We start from the raw sequence: 19761 nt of genomic DNA, 5'->3' as shown, positions 1-19761 counted from the left end.
GATTTAATATTCCCGGCTTCTGTCAGAGCTGTCGGGTATTTCCTTTCCAGTTTTCCGGTCCGTCACATCCGGTTGTCTAAACAATTAGCCCATGGTCCCTTTTTGTGCGTTCTCCTTTGCATAATATCGTCGGAGCGTGGTTTAATTTTTGTAAGAGCAAATATTGTTTTATTTTTCTGTACACTTTGAAATTTGAAAAGCTTTTGGTTGGTTGGATTGGGCGAGTTATTAAACGTGAAAACATACCAACTTAAGGCTGCATTAAGAAGTTGAAACGCCCCGGAGTCTGTTAAAATTAAAAATGTATTTTCCTGGAGATTCCAAACTCGTCTAAAGCACAATGGTGAGATAAAAGGAAACTTCCGCGGGGTAGTTCATTAGATGAACAATTAAAGGATGAGTCACACTTAGGAGCATCGTGCCGCGACCGAGCGTTGACTGGGAAATAAGAGCACCCGACAAAATTGCATAACCTATACAATTTCAACAAGTTTTAATTGTAATCAATCTTTCAATCTGGAGGTCGTGGGCTCGTACCAATGAGTGTTTCGGAACTTGTGTTCAGTTGTTCGGTGAAGGAAAACATCGTGAGGAAACCTGCATACATCCGGGGAAGAAATTCATTGGGCTAGCGTGGGGACTAAAGCCCCAACCCTCTTGCGCATGAGAGGCCTGTGCCGTGTGCCTAGCAGTGGGACAGGCTGGATTATTATTATTTATTTAAATGTAAAACAACAAAATCATAGGCGTTATTTCTGTTCCTCCGGCATTGCTCATAAAAACAATCCATTTCCTATCAAAACTATTCATATTATTCCTGAGGTATTTGCGATGTTGCTTCCACGGATCCAATAAAAGATTATTTTTATGCAAAGGCCAATTGAATGTCAAATACATTTTTATAATTCTGTTCCAAGTATTGAAAGGTTTGTAAATGACAGAATTATCTTTATGCATGGCATTCTTACAAGCCGTAAAAATAACTTGTTATTAAGTACAAGATATAAACTTGATTGAATAAACTAATTTATGCAAATGTTTTATACTTACACTATGAAATAAAATCTTCCAGTTCTACTCTTTTATCGAATTGTCTTGAAATATTTAGATATTTAAGATGAAAATGCTGTGAGAGCGTTTTCATATTATCCAATCCGATATCGGATGACTTTTGCAGAAGAGTAGCTGCTGGAGAGTGCCACATGGCATCAAGTCCTTCTTTTGAACAATGCACATTTAATCTAAGAATAGATAAATATAGAAAGGCACTCTTTACATTTTAGTTCTTTGTCTCTTCGACATCCTATATCGGATCGGACAATGTGAAAACGCTTTGACTTGGAAAATGACTGTGAAAACGGAGTTCCATGTTAGCTTCCGGACAAATTTTCGAAAATCCTGAGGTACACGAAATTCAGTCAACATGGTAATACGTTCCCCATAGATTTAAAACATCAGTATGCAACTGTCGCTGCACAAAGGTACCAAACGAACTGCACTTTCCCGATTTTTCCACTCTTTCGTCAAAGTGAACAATTTGCAAAATGAGAGGCGTGAACATATGGGTTGCATACTGATATGGGAATTGATGCGTCACTCGTTGCGATGAATTATTGAGTTGGTGCAAATTCGGTGCATATTGGATGACTTACCGTACGTGTAACGATGATTCGATCATGGATATTATATCCAATTATTCCGATGCCATTGACGTGTCAAAACTTGTTGGTTTTGTGAAGGTCATTTAACTTATTAAAATTAGAAACATTGTTGTATAAAGTAACACGAATCCCGTGATTCCCGGGGCATATCCGTAAATCCGTATTAGCATAATGATTGAGGTCATTAACCCCGTGTGGCACCGACTTTGCCGATCACTACATAAAGCTAATGAGCACGTATTGAAATATTAATATTTAATTACAAACAACGTTAGCAAATATTGCCCAATTAACAATATTTCAATTTCAATTCCAGCAATAAACCGTATTCACTAACAAATAATAATTAATACAATTAAATGTAAATGCAATTGTTGGTATAATTTAGCTATTCGATTTTCATTCGTTTAATTATTTAATGGTTGATCATGTATTTGCCATTGTTTGCCAGTTGGTTGATGTGCTGCAAAAAACGTTATGATCAATATCAAAACTATAATCCGTCTAAGCCAACTCTGCACTGACTTAGACCTGAGATCTAGAGGATCGGCAATCTTTTCAGAAGCTAGAAGTGCCAAACACAAATGACTAGTTTTATAAAACTCAAAGAGTCACAAATCAATCAATCAATCGATAACAATTTAATTCGAACAAAAGTCCATAATGTGTTAGTAACATACATACTAATACTTAAATCTAGTTAGTACAAACATAACATTAAAACAGATTCTTACATAATGGGGCATGTAGCTGCACCCAGTGCTAGCCACGGTGAGTCCTACGTCCCACCGGTCGGCCAACGTGCAGAGGATGGTATTCGAGCTGGCGCGCCACCGCCTCAACAGCGACACCGCTTCCTGATGATCGCGTGAAATCCATCGATCCGCAAATGATGTTTTTAGTTGTCTAACTTAACTCATAACTGTTCATTTCTTGGGTGAATTGAAGAGCCGTAATCGTACCGTAAAATTATACTTTAAAAATAGCCTACTTAATTTGCTCCCCTGTTGGTAATTAATGCTCCAACTGGAAAATGAGGTAAGGTTTGAAATATTATATTTCAATGTTTGTAAATAATATTCATTATTTCCTTAATTAGGAGCAAAGCAGGGCTGAAATGTTAACGGAATGGTGGCCGCTTTCGGATGAAAGAAGCCCCTGGCGTCCATTAGCTCTTTGGGTGGACCGGAAGATTGCGGGTCACTTCTGAATGAGATTAGCTCAGGACCGGGACAAGTAGCGTACTAGAAGAGAGGCCTATGCTCAGCAGTCCACGATCAAGGTCTGATATGATGATGATGATGATGAAAGTAGGACTATATAAAGGTATCTCTAAAGAGCCGCATACAGCTCGAAATTCGCGGTTTGCTACCCCTGACGGCCCTGACCCACAGGATAACTAATATCACAGAAAGTGGGTATAATATCTAGATCCCCGGGATTTCCGCGATATTGTGCGAAGTAACACGGGTTTCTGGATAAAGGACTAAAGTTCTTAAAGGATACTGTGGACTGCTGAAAAGTAGGCTGCTTGAACAATGTTTGAATAATAAGTGAGCCCTGACATCGTAAGTAATGTAGTTTTTCTAGAGTTTAGCTTAGATCTAGGGCATCTATACAATATTATGTTGCAAATTTCGGTAAGCAGTATATATTTCATGAAATTTTAGATAGTGTACAGACGAACTAGCGTTTCGTTCCTCTCTTGGCCAGTTTTTAAGGTTTTGTGAACACGATTTGCTAGTTGTACTTATAAGTTTTTTTTTTTAATGAAATAGGAGGCAAACGAGCAGACACCCGCAACACCAGAGGGGTTGTAAGTGCGTTGCAGGCCTTTAAGATAGGAATACGCTCTTTTCTTGAAGGTCATATCGGTCCGGAAATACCGAAGTGAATAAAAAAATCGTAATATCATTTGGAACACGACTGTTAACAACTTTATTAGTATTTCCCAATGACCTTTTATTAATAATAGACGCGTGACGTTCATAGTTGACAAAACTAAAATACAGGCAATATTTAGTATTAGATGATTGTGACAATCTTGACACATTGGCGTCAGCCGTACGACTTACTCAATAGTCAATATAGGTTCCGGAACCTATATTATTTTGATGGCTCACGATCGAGCGCCGGTTGCCATATCTTCCTCCCTTTACTTACATCCATGGTATTTCCTTATTTTTATTGCAAAATGTTAACGACAGACACACACACACAGTTACTACATCGATATACATATAACATTAGCTTTTTCTACGAAAATGATGTTGTAGATGTGGAAGGTAAACTTGCCTTAAAGCTGTGCTCGGCGTGGTAAGCGGGTGCAGAATGCAGATGCAGGAATAGTTAATTAATTAGGCACCAAACGTTTGCTTTGTACACACCGATTTATTGAAGAAACAGTTTAAGCACAATACACATCTATATAAAATAGAAGGAGAAGGAGCGAAAGCGAAAGCAAAAACAATTATTTAAAATACAAATCTAGCAGAAATGCAATTATACATGACAGCACAATACTAACACATGCGTCTCTAAGGGCTCACTGCGCCTGCGGGCGGCGGGCGAAATACATCGCTGCGCTGTCAGCGCTGCAACCGTCCTGTACGGCGCGCAGCGCTTACAGCTGCACTCAGATTATCGAACAGAGCTCATACAAAATGAATATTATCTACTCCGCGAGTGTTTAAAATATATTCTGGATTTACATTTTTTGTTAATAATAAATACAAATTCATCCCCACATCACCCCCCTCCAGAGACCGTCAAGGACAATAGAAAAATAAAAATAAATTAATAATAATAATCTGGGACACGCACTGTACGTCCTGACTTTGTCTTTTTTACCGTGTTTTCAGTCTCTTATTACCACAAAAATATAAATAAATAGATTCTATATTTACATCAATATTAAGGAGCCCACTGATTAGTCCGCCGGATGATATCGGCCTGTCAGTTGTTCGGAACTGTCAAATTTATGTTCTAACTGACAGGCTGATATCGTCCGGCGGACTGATAACCAGTGGGCCCCTTTATAAATATATGTCAGTAACCACCCTATAACCTTGACACGCCTAATTATTACCTAGTCATTTTACGACAATGGACATTTTGCTACTGATTCTTCTGCGATTTGTGCATCTTGACATTTTACGACTATGATATGTTTTTTTATACTACGTCGGTGGCAAACAAGCATAAAGTAGCGGGAAATATGTAAGCAGGTAAAGTACATAGGTAAAAAGGTAGGTAGGTGTAGGTATAGAGGTGTCAGTCGATATACACGACTTCATCTAATCTTCGAATTGGGCGCAGGAGCAGAAACGGAAGCGGGATTAGGATCCAAGGCTGAAATTTAAAAAAAAAACGTATTAATGAACATTTTAGACAAGCAAGAGAGTAGAGGGTAGGAAAAAGGAAAGGTGTTCTTTTAAAAGGACTCTCTCTCTCTCCGTGGTCGCTCCCCCATGACTGAGGATCGTGGAAGGACTAGTAGGTAGAAATGTCATTTGCAATTCGGAAAATTTGAAAAATATGAACCGATTTCTCAGACAATAGTTCAGTTTCGCGTTTTTCTACCGACAAACTGGTTTGCCAAACTATACTCTGGCAAACCCACTCTGTCAGTACAAAAAGGCACAAAATTCAATTTTTTTATGGAATCATAAGCCTTCGCGCTTACATTTTGTAATTTTTTTAATTTCCCGCCTTTTTCTACTGACGGAAATGGTTTACCGAACTATATAATAAAACATTTAAAATCCATTTGTTTGGGTCATTGATTGCCATTCCATTCATTGAAAAAATAAGACTGTCATAGATACATACGTATATCAGCCCTAACTTTTTTTACTAAGCTCGTAAGAGTCGTAAGCACTTCATCACTAAAATCATCCAGTGTATTAGGCACACCTCACCTAGGTTCATAATCCTAATTCCCATTCGCCTTTTAGAGCTAACGGTGTTAATTATTTATTCATTAGTGTACGGGGAGTTGGGCTTTTAGCTTAAGCATAGACTAATATAATTAGGCTAGATCTATTTCAGAGTTTAACCTGTGCTAGTAGAATGGTTAAAGTAGGTAAATGTAGGCCCTTTTAAAAAAAACTATGATTTAGAACGAAAGATGTTTGTTTATGTACCTTCGTAAAGAGTCAATGAAAAAATAACCCTATAGGTACCTAGTTCTGATAAGAATGTATTTAATTATTTATACTAAAATAGTCCCGCATTACGAAGAAAGCGAATAGATACGGAGCGGAGGCTGTATTAGAATCACGACCAAGGTCAACGGCCCTGGCGTAACTACTGCATACTATACCCATAGTACCTTTAACAAACTTTCGTGTTTATTGAGATATGCCTCTTTAATAAAAACATATCCATTTTGATTTACCTGCGAACTTCTGAGCTGATCAGGTAGATAAACGTAATTTATAATAAAAATATTTTTTTCTCTTAATAACTACGCGTACGAGATTGTTTAACAATTTCTATTTCAATAACATGTTTGTCTACATTCAGTCAGTTTACCTTTTTTATGTCAAACAATACGATATAATTATCAATTTCACCGTTCCTACCATCGCATGGTTGCCTCGACTTAACATTTCCACCCCTCAACTAATAAACACAAAACTTTTATGAACCGAACATGCGCGTTGTGAAGTAAACAAACTTGAACTTTCCAAAAGTTAACCGATGTTTATAACTCTGAAACTTACCTTGAAAAGTATACGAAGTTATTCCCAGTAGGAACTCCGCCTTAAAAGAAACAATCCAGTTGGATTTAACACAACATTCCGGTATTAGACACAAGCTCAAAACTTGTAGCTTCACACACTATCGTTACCGCACTTTTTGAAATAAAATTAAAACGAAACACTTAGAAAACACACTTCAAAGCACTATGATAGAATACTAACCAAAATGTACACTAGTTTAGGCGTTAAATGTTACGTCTTTACACTTAAAAACTTAAAAACCCGTCGTAAACACTCAGAGCAACACTCGGCACGCGACGGCCATCTTCCGCCCGGTGCCCGGTAACGGAAAGTTTGAGGTTAGGTTCAATAGAGGGCGCGGTACTTGGAATCTCCTTGACAAACGTAATATTTTTCCTATTTTTTACATAATTAATTGATTATTTTAGTATTATTATTTAATAAACTCGTACAAAATGCACGAAATTCTTTTTCTTAAATAAATTTACATCCTGGAAAGATCCTGGATTTTGTTGTTATTTTGATCACATATTTTTAGTTATAGCAACACTAGAACAAATCAGTATTACTACACGGAAGTATAAACTTCCAAGATAGTAGAAATAATATTCGAATCTAAAAAGCTAAAAAAAGACTTGAAAGCTCTTTTACATAAATGGAACTATTTTGTGTAAAATTTGGATAAAAGTTAAATAGGACGAAAATAAAATAATTAGTGCAAAAAGTACAAGTAGAACACTGTCAAGCCAGCTTTGTCAGTAGAAAAGGGGCGAAATTCAAAATTTACAATATGAATATTTTCCATTTGTCACTTTTTTTGACACCATTGGTTCTTAATTGCCTTAAATTACTATTATTATTATTACTAAACCCGTCACATAAAATAATTTATTTTAAGTCTTAGTTTAAATAACAGAGCCAAGTAGAATAAAATCCTTTTTCTGTCGGTTAATTAAGTTATACTTAGGAATAATTCGACCTCTACTTTTATGGTGAATCATTTTCAAAACCGTGTACCAAAAAGCTGTTAATACATACACGTAGGTGTGATAATAGTTATTTGTGCAACAAGAAAGGAAAGTTGGTTTTTCTTGCGTGTATACGCTCGAGATTCTACCTTAGAATCACTCGCTTCGCTCGTGATTCAATTATAGAATCTTTCGCTTTCTCGGGACTCAAAAACACGAGATGTAAAATAACTTTGCTCTCGTGTTGCACACATAATTTTTCACCTCAGTAGTGAGAACATATTAAAGGTTAAAATGTATTTCGAATTACACAGAATAAACAGAAAAAAAAAGTATTATAATATGTACGATACGATAAGATACGATACGATACGAGACCAGACCGGACCGGACCGGACCGGACCGCACCGTACAGTACCATACCGTACCGTACCGTACCGTACCATGAAAAAAAAGTAATAAAAGTATGAAGTTCATGGCCTTCACTAAATTAAAAAGCTACATTGTTTCACTCCCTGGAGTGAGGAATGTCGCACTTTCCTCACTCCAGGGAGTGACGAAAGTAGGCTTGTTCGAGCTGCTGAGGTGAAAATAATAATAATAGTACTTATCTTCGTCAGTGACAAAAATAATGCAGGCGGGAAAGGTTATCGTCCTATAGAAAATTTGAATATCGCGCCTTGTTCTACAGACAGTTGTTTGACAGACTATATCAATTTTGTTCTTCGAGATCTAGTTTAACAGTTTAAAACACTTTGACCAAAGTATTGGTATGCTCTGCTACGAATTTCCTTAGTAGGTATTGAAGAACAAATTATTAGTAATTAGTTATAAAAAGGTATTAAGTCACATTACTTTTTTTTTATAGCATGATTTTAAATATTAATTATTGCATCTAACTAGTGTATAAATAAGAATCACTTAAGCTTTCTTGCCTACTAGTTTTTTCAGCTAATAGGTAGAGTTAGACCAAGATAAGTCTGCAACGATTTTGATAACACACGCAGTGCGTGTTATTTTAAACGTCAAACTTTATACTCTGGTTTGTAATTAAATCCAAAAAAACTAACCTCACTCAGATCCTTTTTCTTTCGTAATAATGGCAAAATGTGTAAAGAAGTAAACTCAAATTTCCCTTTTGCATACAGTATTTAAAAGATATGTAGATGTATCCTTTTAGCTTTGTTTAGTTTCTTAAAACATACGGAAAAGAGATAGTGAGGTTAGATTATTGGTTTTTTTTTTATGTGATATTCAGCAAACGAGCAGACGAGCCGCCTGATGGGAAGCAGTCATCGTCGCCCATGGACGTAAGCAACATCACAGGAGCCACTTAAGCATTGCCGACCCTTGAGAACCCTAAATACCCGCTTCTTGAAGAATCCCATGTCGTAGCACAAAGGAAATACCTCAGGAGGCAACTCATTCCACATTCTGCACGTTCTGGGAAGAAACGAGCGGGATGCCCGCTTATTCATGGTGTGCCATGTGTCTAAGAAGTGAGGATGAGCTTTGCTCCTTTGGCGGGAGGTGCGGTGATAGAAACGAGACGATGGCACCAGATCAAAAAGTTCTTCGGAACATTCCTCATTGTACAGACGGTAGAACATGCAAAGAGAGCCAACGTCTCTCCGAAGACTAAGAGGAATTTAATTATAAATCAGTTTAGTGTGTGCTTAAGGCGCCCACTGACTATCAGTCCGCCGGACGATATCGGCCTGTCAGTTAGAACAAAAATTTGACAGCTCCGAACAACTGACAGACCGATATCGTCCGGCGGACTGATAGTCTGTGGGCCCCTTTAGAAGTTATTGTATACCGACTAGTGGCAACATTTACAGCCCCGGCCGTCACTGTCAATACTGTCATTGTCACTTTATTTTTGTCAACATTATTTTGTCAAGCCCTATGTTTATTTTTGTTTTAAACCCTTTTTTCTTCGTTAATAGTTAATCGTTATTAACGATGCTATTTTATTTATAGTCCAAGTAAAGTGGAGCAACCGATGAAAGCATTGGAATGTTGGAGCTAAGATTCAAATTGTTTAAAATGATCAATGATGATGTATGAGCGAAGTTGTACAACTCGAAAATACATTCCATAATTTATGGTAAGGTCAGCCAGGGTAATTTCAACTATGGAACAAACACAACTACTCTAAAAATACAAGAAGTGAGTCTAGAGCTAGCCGCTTATGCCATGGTTGAACTTTTGTTATGACTGGCGGAAGTGTGCCATGCATACAAGTAGAATTCTTGTATTTGTAGAGCCCGCGCAGACAGGAGAGCGGTCTGGAGTTCCGAGGTCCGCGTTCAGAGTTCTTCGTTCTTTCGAATGTACGTGAGTCTTGTCTTTACGATAAAGTACACAGTCGGTCTTTCTTCTTCTTTTTGGCAGCTTCTAGGCTCCACAAAAACAATGCTTCTTTTTCGGAAGATTAACTTTCTAGCGACATGTTGTTCATACAACAAACGGACAAAAATGGAATGCAAGAATTTGAACGCCATCTGTGTGTGTTGGAACTTGAAATGCAAAACTTGGAACTCCAGACCGCTCTCTGTCTGAGCGGGCTCTTAGAGTAGTTGTATTTGTCCCATAGCAAATGAGTTGAAATTAGGATTCAGGGAGGCAGTACAATTTTAGTAGTATAGAAGTTCGGAAACCTTGATTCCTTGTTGTCTATGATTCAATGATTAGGTATACATTACCGCTTCGTAGGTATAATTACCCATTTTTCATGACAAGCAGAAGTAAGATGTGATATTGTCATGAGAATTCAATGTCAATGGAGATTTCTGCTATAAATCTATTAAATTGTTGAAGAAAGAGCAACTACTTTATTCAAAGTGCGAGTAAAGCATGGTGAAATTATCAATTGGAACGCGAACTTTAAAATTCAGTTCTCTATTCTTACCGGTTAGTTGAGAGAAAGTTTTTTTTTTGTTTTCGAGGAACAATATAATAACGGTTAATCTCAGCCGTCTACAATATTACATTACCCGCTCTACTCGACCTTGAATTCTCGATGTTGACTTGACAGTGCTGTTGCTTGCTGACTGAATTGTTTATTTTTTATACTTTTTGGCGTGTGACTTTTGACTGTTGGTGTGTAGTGTTACATTTAAAATGGATTCACAAAGTTTTAAATATAAGTTTTAGTTATACGTTCTGGAAAGTGAACAATTTTTAAATAAAGAAGAAACTGATAAAATAAAACTATGAAAACGGATTATATCGCGTATATTGAATTTATAATACATCCCGACGTTTCGAACTCTTTACAGCGTTCGTGGTCAACGGGTGACTGAGGAAAAATTACAAAATGCAAAAATACCCACATACTAAAATAATGAACAATCATAGACTACAAACTTTAAGGCTGGTTGTACATGCAAAATCGGTTCATAAGGCTAGTTATACACTATAATTATTTTTCAAGTAAAGATATATATATATACGCGATAAAAAACGAGGCCGCGAGGCCATTGAGATTAAGAAATATCCAAACTTTAATAGGGAAGATGGCTTTTCTCTACCACCAGCTTGGGATCCTGTAGTCCACCTGATAAAGGAGCAAGCGAGACATAGACTGTGAGACCGTAGTGTTGGATGATGCTGGACATTCTGATGTTTTGAAAAGATGTGTCCCGCCGAGTTTGTTGCCGGTCCCATATTGGGATACCCTCCTACAATTTAGGAGGGAATTAAATCTTCTCGGGTCCGTGGTGTAGGGTTGGAGCCGGCATCGTTTTTTATCGCGTATATATATATATCTTTACTTGAAAAATAATTATAGTGTATAACTAGCCTTATGAACCGATTTTGCATGTACAACCAGCCTTAAAGTTTGTAGTCTATGATTGTTCATTATTTTAGTATGTGGGTATTTTTGCATTTTGTAATTTTTCCTCAGTCACCCGTTGACCACGAACGCTGTAAAGAGTTCGAAACGTCGGGATGTATTATAAATTCAATATACGCGATATAATCCGTTTTCATAGTTTTATTTCATGAGTAACTATCGCGGTAACCGAAGACAATATTAAAGAAACTGATAATTTCGATTCTGACAACTGTATGTAAAATTAGTTTCGTTTTTTTGAAAATGTTTTGTGAAAGTGTTTTTTTTTACATTTTTTAAGCTTGTGAAGCTTATAACGAGGTCTACAGCTCACAGAACCACTATTTGTAGTATTGTACAGTCAAGGGCATAAATATATATACATTCCCACACCCTCGCGCGCACGCTCTTACACCTTAGACAATAAAGTCGTGTTAACATACTTTTAAGCCATTTGTCTGGATCGATATTTTTGCCTTTGACTGTACTATAGTTGGGTAGTTTTCCGGCAACTACTATACCTACTCCTATTTATCTGTCCACGGGCACCACGAGTCTCTATTGTTTCCCATATAGTTTTAAGTCATAATGTATTGTTTGTCCACATTTTCGTGTTTTCGTTAGTCATAATTTGGTTTTTCTCAGAAACGCGTAACTTTTCAGGATTGCCATAAAACAAACCTAACCTAACCTATCTATAGGATAACCTGAGGAAAATCCTGAAAAGTTAACGGTTTCGGAATTATGACTAATGATAATATGACAATCATTACATTATGACTTTCAATAATTATGTCAAACAAAGGGACCCCCATGAATATATATACATTCCCAAAGATCCAAAAATGTATGTACGCTCTTACACCTTAGACAATAAAGTCGTGTTAACATACTTTTGAGCCATTTGTCTGGATCGATATTATTGCCTTCGACTGTACTATAGTTGAGTGGTTTTCCGGCAACTACTATACCTACTCCTATTTATCTGTCACGAGTTAAAAAACTTAAAAATAGCAAACCGAAAGTGGACAAACAACAAAACTAATATCGCAGCAATTGGAAAGCGGCATTAAAAGTGGGATTGAGTTTAAAACATCATCGCCCCCGGGGCTGGAACTATCGTGAGAATAGTGGAATCGAGTTATTTGTTCAAATTGCTGCAACAACGGCGAAATATGTCCACTGATCACTTATTTAGCTGTTGAAAAGCGCGACCTATTTTTTAGGGTTCCGTACCCAAAGGAAAGGGTAAACCCTATTACTAAGACTTCTCTGTCCGTCTGTCTGTCACCAGGCTGTATCTCATTGTTCTACATAACATACATAGAGTTATTTCGTTTTGTTAAGCTATCAAAGAAGGAGATAATTTGACACGTAGTTTGATCCGTTACTTCTAATGCTAACTGTACCTACCCCCAAACTGTAATGGTTTTTTTTTTTTTTTTTGGATTGCAATTATTAGCTCTTTGATAATGCCAAGTCACTGGGACCTATGAATATGTTTTTATTCCAAAAGGGCATTTCTATTTAAAGTTTTACCAAAAAATTTTGTTTTAGAATTGGAAATTTTTATATTTTTCACGAGCTTTTTCCATTGTTACTGAGAAAAAAAAGTGTCCCCAAAATTTTAGGTCCTTTTGGTTACGGTTTTCTATACAACCTTCTATGACCGTAACAAAATGAACAAAAAAATTTGTATTAAATTTTGGGGACACTTTTTTTCTCGCATTAGGATCGAAAGAGCTCGTGATTCTGAATGGAAAAAACATAAAATTTCCAAAATCTAAAATGCAAGGGGGTACAATTTAAATAGAATTGCCCAAAAACGAGGACCTTCATAAGAAAAACTTTATTTACAGACCTTCATAAGAAAAACTTTATTTACAATGGACGATAATACCCTGTATAATAAATTAACAATAAATAGCAAAAGATTGTGAGGTAATAATTAAGCATTACGAAAGAACGTCTTCATAACTCTTGGGATTTCGCACGCGACCGATGATAAATGGGGTAAAATTAAACAAAAATGTGTTTTATACAGGATATTGTGGAAAATTGTACTAAACCGCGAGTATTCTACCCTTTCTATCCACCTTGGCACATAGGCGGATAGAACGGGTAGAATACTCTTTGTTGTACACCTCGATAAAATCTGTAATTTCCGAAAAAACAATTATTTAAAACCGTAACAGTCCAATGGCATTATTCATAAACGTTTGCCAAATATAACAAGCTGTTTTGGCCTTGTCACAGTTGGTTAATTCACTGCCAGCAGTAGACCGCGAGCCAGGAAGAGATTTCCATGACTAATCGCCTACCGGGCGATAACTCGTATAGTGGTTAAAGGCTATCTATGATGAACTCTCGTGGACGATTTTTTTTTTTACATGTTCACGTGACCAGCTCACGGACTTTTCACCGCGATACAACCGGCTGACTATTTTTTATTCATAATAGCATCTAAACTATCATGTGACGAAGTATCAACCAGAAGGCGATGACTGACGAAATTTTCGCCTGGCCCGCGGCCTACAGCCCGCCACGCGGGCGCTCACTACGTACTCGCTTTTCGCTACAGGATTTCGCATGTTATCGGCTACACACGTAGCGCGTAGCACACGCTGGCACCGAATGTGTTAAGAGCGATTGGACCGGTGGTGTTCCCAAAGATGGCAAGTTGGAATCTTGCCCGAAGCGGTGAATTTTTCTTTTGCCTTCGTATCTGTGCTTGATACAAAAAAATATAGGCAAGTCAAGAATCTCAAGCCAAGAATACCAACGCAGTTATTAATTATGAAGTCAAATTAATATCTCCGATTAATATCTCCGTTTAAGATTCCTGGAAATCATACGTTTCCGGAAATTCTCTTAGAAGTTCTGGACCGCAAGAAGTTGGGACAATCTTCAAGACAACTTGGAATCCACATTCTTGTACAAATCATTTGGCTTTGAAGCTGTATGTTGAAGTGTGTTGTTTGGATGGCTAGTCTCTCTAATAAATGAGTGTGCCTCTAATTTCTTTATTGACTGACTTCGAAAACAAGTATCATATGGAGGAAAAACCGGCCAAGTGCGAGTCGGACTCGCCCACCGAGGGTTCCGTACTTTTTAGTACATATACATTATAACATACATATAATCACGCCTATTTCCCGGAGGGATAGGAAGAGACCACGGATTTCCACTTGCTACGATCCTGACATATCTCTTTCGCTTCCTTCACTTTCATAACATTCCCCATACACGCTCGCCGGTTTAGGGTGCTCTTGACCTGGCCTTTCTTCAGGATTTCCCCGATCTGATCAGAGAAAGTCCGCCGAGGTCTGCCCCTTCCAACTCCCGTTTCTACCTCTCCCTTATACACTCTTTGTTAGCCTTCTTTCATTCATTATTTCCACGTGTCCAAACCATCTCAACATACCTTTCTCAATTTTTGTCACTACATCTTCGCTCAGTCCACACTTTTCTCTTATCACACTGTTCCTAATTCTATCTTGTAATCTCACACCACACACACAACGCTCTCATTTCCACTGCATTCACTTGGCTCTGATGCCTCTTCTGCCATACCCAACTTTCGCTACCATACATAAGTGTAGGCACCAGCACCCCTCTATGCACCCCTTCCTTGCCTCTATGTACTTTTTAGTATTTGTTGTTATAGCGGCAACAGAAATATCTGTGAAAATTTCAACTGTCTAGCTATCACGGTTCATGAGATACAGCCTGCTGACAGACAGACGGACAGCGGAGTCTTAGTAAGGAGTAATAGGGTCCCGTTTTTACCCTTTGGGTACGGAACCCTAAAAACGACTTCATACATATCAGTTAGTAACGCATATACTTAAATAGCAATAGGGGTGTTAAACTACTTTTTGAAAAAGTCTGACTTGAGTATGTTTTCTGAAAAAACCTATTTATTTTATTTGTTATTACTGTTATTAGATTCGGTTATTCAGGCTTCATTAAAAACTAACCTCAGAAAGGCTTTAGCTGGCAACTGGCAATCCTGTTTCCCGCGTCGTGTCGAGAGCACCGCAAAGTTTAGGGTCATAGAAATGTTTTGTGGAATCCGTCCTTGTCAACCGGTCTCCAGTTAATTGGATAATTAAATTACCTCCCTACAACTCTAAACTACTTCGAGAGCTAGTTGCCGTGGCAAAGTCTTACTGGTAATTTTCGCTAGTTTTTTTGCGGCGGAAGTATTTTTGTTTAGGCTATCAACAAATGCTAAATTAATTAATTAATTCCGGCCTAGTTTCTCCACAACCGACCACCTCCATACTTTAAATCAATTAATAGAAAAGTCCAACGAGTTCAGCGTGCCTCTATACCTTGGTTTTGTAGATTATAGCAAAGAATTCGACAGCGTCAAACACTCCGCTATATTTTCCGCCATGCAGAATCAGGGTGTAGACCCGACATACGTTGGACTCGTTGGAACAATTTATAATAACAGCACAGCCAACATTAAATTACACGCACCTGGTCCTATATTTAAAATAGAGAAAGGCGTTAAACAGGGCGACCCGCTGTCTCCTAAACTGTTCACCAGTTGCCTAGAGGAGATATTCAAAAAGCTGGCGGTCTCGTGGGAAGGATTGGGCAATGTCGTCGGTAATAAACGGTTAACTAACCTGCGTTTTGCCGACGACATCGTCCTTTTCTCCCACGCGGCATCTCAACTACAACACATGCTACAAGATCTCAGCACAGCGAGCCTTGAGGTTGGACTCACAATGAACAGAGCGAAAACTCAGTTGATGACCAATGGAGCAAAACACAGGGTCACGGTAGATGGGCAGGATATACAGTATGTTGATGAGTACATTTACTTGGGCCAGATAGCCTCCTTCGAAAACAGGCAAACCATAGAGGTCAATAGACGTATTGACAACGCCTGGAAGAGCTTCTGGTCCATGAAGGCGCTATTGAAGGGCGACCTTCCCCTGTGTCTCAAGCGCAAACTCATCGACATGTGTATCCTGCCTATCCTAACCTACGGTGCTCAAACATGGTCATTAACTGAGGCGTTAAAGTCCAAACTCAAGGTTTGCCAGCGAGCGATGGAGCGCAGTATACTAGGTGTTCGCAGAACTGATAGAATCAGAAACACGGAACTGCGCTCCAGAACTCGAGTTGTAGATGTAGGTGTCCAGACCGCTAAGCTTAAGTGGGACTGGGCTGGGCATGTCTGCCGCATGCACCCTGAAAGGTGGGCCAAAATGGTTACCGAGTGGGACCCACGGAACACCATAGATGGTGCTGGCCGGGGTGCAGGCAGGCCGAAAAGGAGATGGCGGGACGACTTAGACGCATTTTATCCGGATTGGCGGGACACTACAAACGACAGGGTCGAGTGGAGGAAACGAGGGGAGGCCTTTGCCCAGCAGTGGGACACTAAATTAGGCTAGTTAAAAAAAAAAAAATCCTCCTCCTCCTAATGGCCTCTAGTCTTTTCTTTAAAGACCTCCTATTCTAGTCAGTAACGGTAATAGGTACCTCCCTAGATAGTGCCTCTGCCTACAACTCAGGAGGCTTCGGGTAGTCCGGGTTTAAGTCACGACTCACGGTATGGTCGTCTAACTCACAATACATGCCTTGTATTGTGTTGTAGTTCGGGCGATTTTCCGCAACTCGACGACTGGCGCCTATTTTGCGTGACATGGGGGTGAGCTAGTCCTGCTAGCCCAGCTCCTCGAGGAAACCTATCAAACCTTTGATGTTGAGTAGGACCTCGGGGAGGTCTCTCGGGGATCCGAGATGTTTTGCCCTGTATGGGGCCACTCCGCTGCACTCCAGCACCACGTGAGAGGCTGTTTCTTCTATCTCCATGCATCCTTTGCATAGGGGACTGTCTGTGACACCTGTTATAAAAAGATGTTTGTTAAATAGTCCATGACCTGTTATGACATTGGTTACCATGCTCAGTCGGGTCTTTCCTAATTGAAGGAGCACCCTTGTGAGCTTTCCGTTGATGCCAGGCATGGCTTGTTTGGCCTGTCTGCATCCAGTCTGGTTTAGCCAATGTTCTGTGTGTAGTTTCCCTGTACGTGCCAGCAGCATTGAGCGTACCTTGCTAAACGGTATCGGGAGGATCGGTTCTGGGCCAATCGCTCCCGCACTCGATCCTTGCCTGGCAAGCTCGTCCGCAGCATCGTTACCCCGGGATCCGCTGTGTCCTTTGATCCATTGTAGGGTGATCTTATTGTTATGACATATCTCCATTAGTCGTTCGTGGCATTCGTGTATAAGTTTGGATGTGACTATATGGCTTTTTAGAGCCATCAAGACTGCTCTACTGTCGGAGAGTATGCGGATGGAGGATCCTACTACCTTCCTTGCAGTGATGGCAGACGCCGCGTTTATGATGCCCATGCACTCAGCTTGGAATACCGAGTTATGGGCTCCTAGCGGAGTGGTGATTGACATGTTCAGGTCTTCTGAGAAGGTTCCAGAGCCCGATCCGCCGTCTGTTTTGGACCCATCAGTGAAGATTCTGAGCTCCCGAGGATTGAGTCCTTCGTAATTGTCGTCCTCGTATAACTGTATTTTGTACCTTTTGTCGAAGATAGCTTGTTTATGAATCCGATCCGTGCCCGAATTGAGCACTGGAAATTCGTCATATACCTTATCCTACATACTACTACCTTATACATGCCTTATTGAGCTTACTGTGGTACTAAGTCGATTCGTGTAAGATTGTCCCATAATCCATAGGTAATTAATATTATAAATGCGAAAGTGTGTCTGTCTGTCAGTCTGGGACCTCTTCACGCTTAAACCGCTAAACCGATTTAGTTGAAATTTGATATCTTCCCCCTCGGACCCTATTTCCTTACATAGGGTAGTTTTTATCCTAGAAGTCATTCTTAAAGGGGATAGAAGTTTGTATGGGGAATCGATAAAAAGCAGATTGGATAAAGAATAAGCTACCCAAATTACTAACTCCACGCAGATGAAGTCGCGAGCAAAAACTAGTATAATTATAAAAGCAGAGGAGCGAAGTTTTCCAACGGAAGTGTCTCGTTTCAACAACTGGAGTTATTGACGTCTACTTACCTAATTAATTACTTACCTACTTATATTTAGGCGTGTGGCGTGTCCATATTCTGTTAAGTAAAAATCGTGAAAATATTAAACAGAGGTTTTTACAAACCAATCGAGTCGTACTCTGCGAGATGATTGTTAATATCATATATTTTTATGTTGTTGTTGAAGTAGCACCGCCCACAGAGAAAGCGATTATTATGTGATTATTTTGAATATTTATTATATGTAACGTAGGTATTCTGTTTATTTGTTATACTGTTACTTCAAATTTTTATCTTATTCTATTTATTTTTGCCCTCTTTTATAATTTTATTGACTTTCCTCTAGTCTATTGTACTCAGTGCTATATTTGTCTACCGTTCTTCATCAGTTATCATCTACTCAAAGGTTAACCGAAAGAAATCCCTGAAAGGGATAATTTCGCCTTGCCTATCCTGTATACCTTGTATATTATACATACGCTAGCTTTTGCCCGCGACTTCGTCTGCGCGGAATCAGTAACAACAGCTAGACTAAGTGTAGCGCCTTGATAAAGTGTAATAGCAATCAATAAACCATAATTTGCTTACACAAATTATCAGGCAATTCATTAATTATCTCAATTCCACCCCTCTTTTGACCCTCTTAAGGGAAAAAAACTATCATGTGTCCTTTCTCCGACTATCAAACTATCTCTATGCCAAATTTCAACTAAATCGGTTCAACGGTTTAAGCGTGAAGAGGTAACAGACAGACAGACAGACAAACTTTCGCATTTATGATATTATTAGTCTCCTTCTTCCTCGCGTTATCCCGGCATTTTGCCACGGCTCATGGGAGCCTGGGGTCCGCTTGACAACTAATCCCAAGAATTGACGTAAGCACTAGTTTTTACGAAAGCGACTGCTATCTGACCTTCCAACCCGTAGGGGAAACTAGGCCTTATTGGGATTAGTCCGGTTTCCTCACGATGTTTTCCTTCACCGAAAAGCAACTGGTAAATATCAAATGATATTTCGTACATAAGTTTCGAAAAACTCATTGGTACGAGCCGGGGTTTGAACCCGCGACCTCTAGATTAAAAGTCGCACGCTCTTACCGCTAAGCCACGTTCTAATATTTATGATATTATTATATAGTATGGATACATAAAGCGCTTTTCCGCTTTCCGGACTGTCTCTGGTTTTCTGTAATGTCTAGGTACATATTTAATTGGTCTTGTGTACCATAGTTATAGTTGTGTGGTTTTACGTTACTAAATTCAAATATTTTGACCAAACGTCACCGCAACGACATCAAAACTCCTGTCAGAATCTCCAACCAGGTCAAGCATCCCAAAAAACTGCCTACATTTTACGATTACGAGTGGCATTTTTAATAACGCCAACACAAATTGAACGAGTGGGGTCGAGGCCTCGAGGCGTTTTTCATGATGCCTGACTGCGCACTCAACTTTTTACAGAGATAAAAACCTCAGAATTTGACGGCTGACAACACTCTGAGACAATTTGAGAGCCGCTTTATGTCAT

Source organism: Cydia strobilella, chromosome 22 (genome assembly GCF_947568885.1).
Source record: "Cydia strobilella chromosome 22, ilCydStro3.1, whole genome shotgun sequence".
Taxonomy (NCBI): Eukaryota; Metazoa; Arthropoda; class Insecta; order Lepidoptera; family Tortricidae; genus Cydia; species Cydia strobilella.
The sequence above is the reverse complement of the archived record's forward strand: the minus strand, read 5'-3'. Positions refer to the sequence as shown.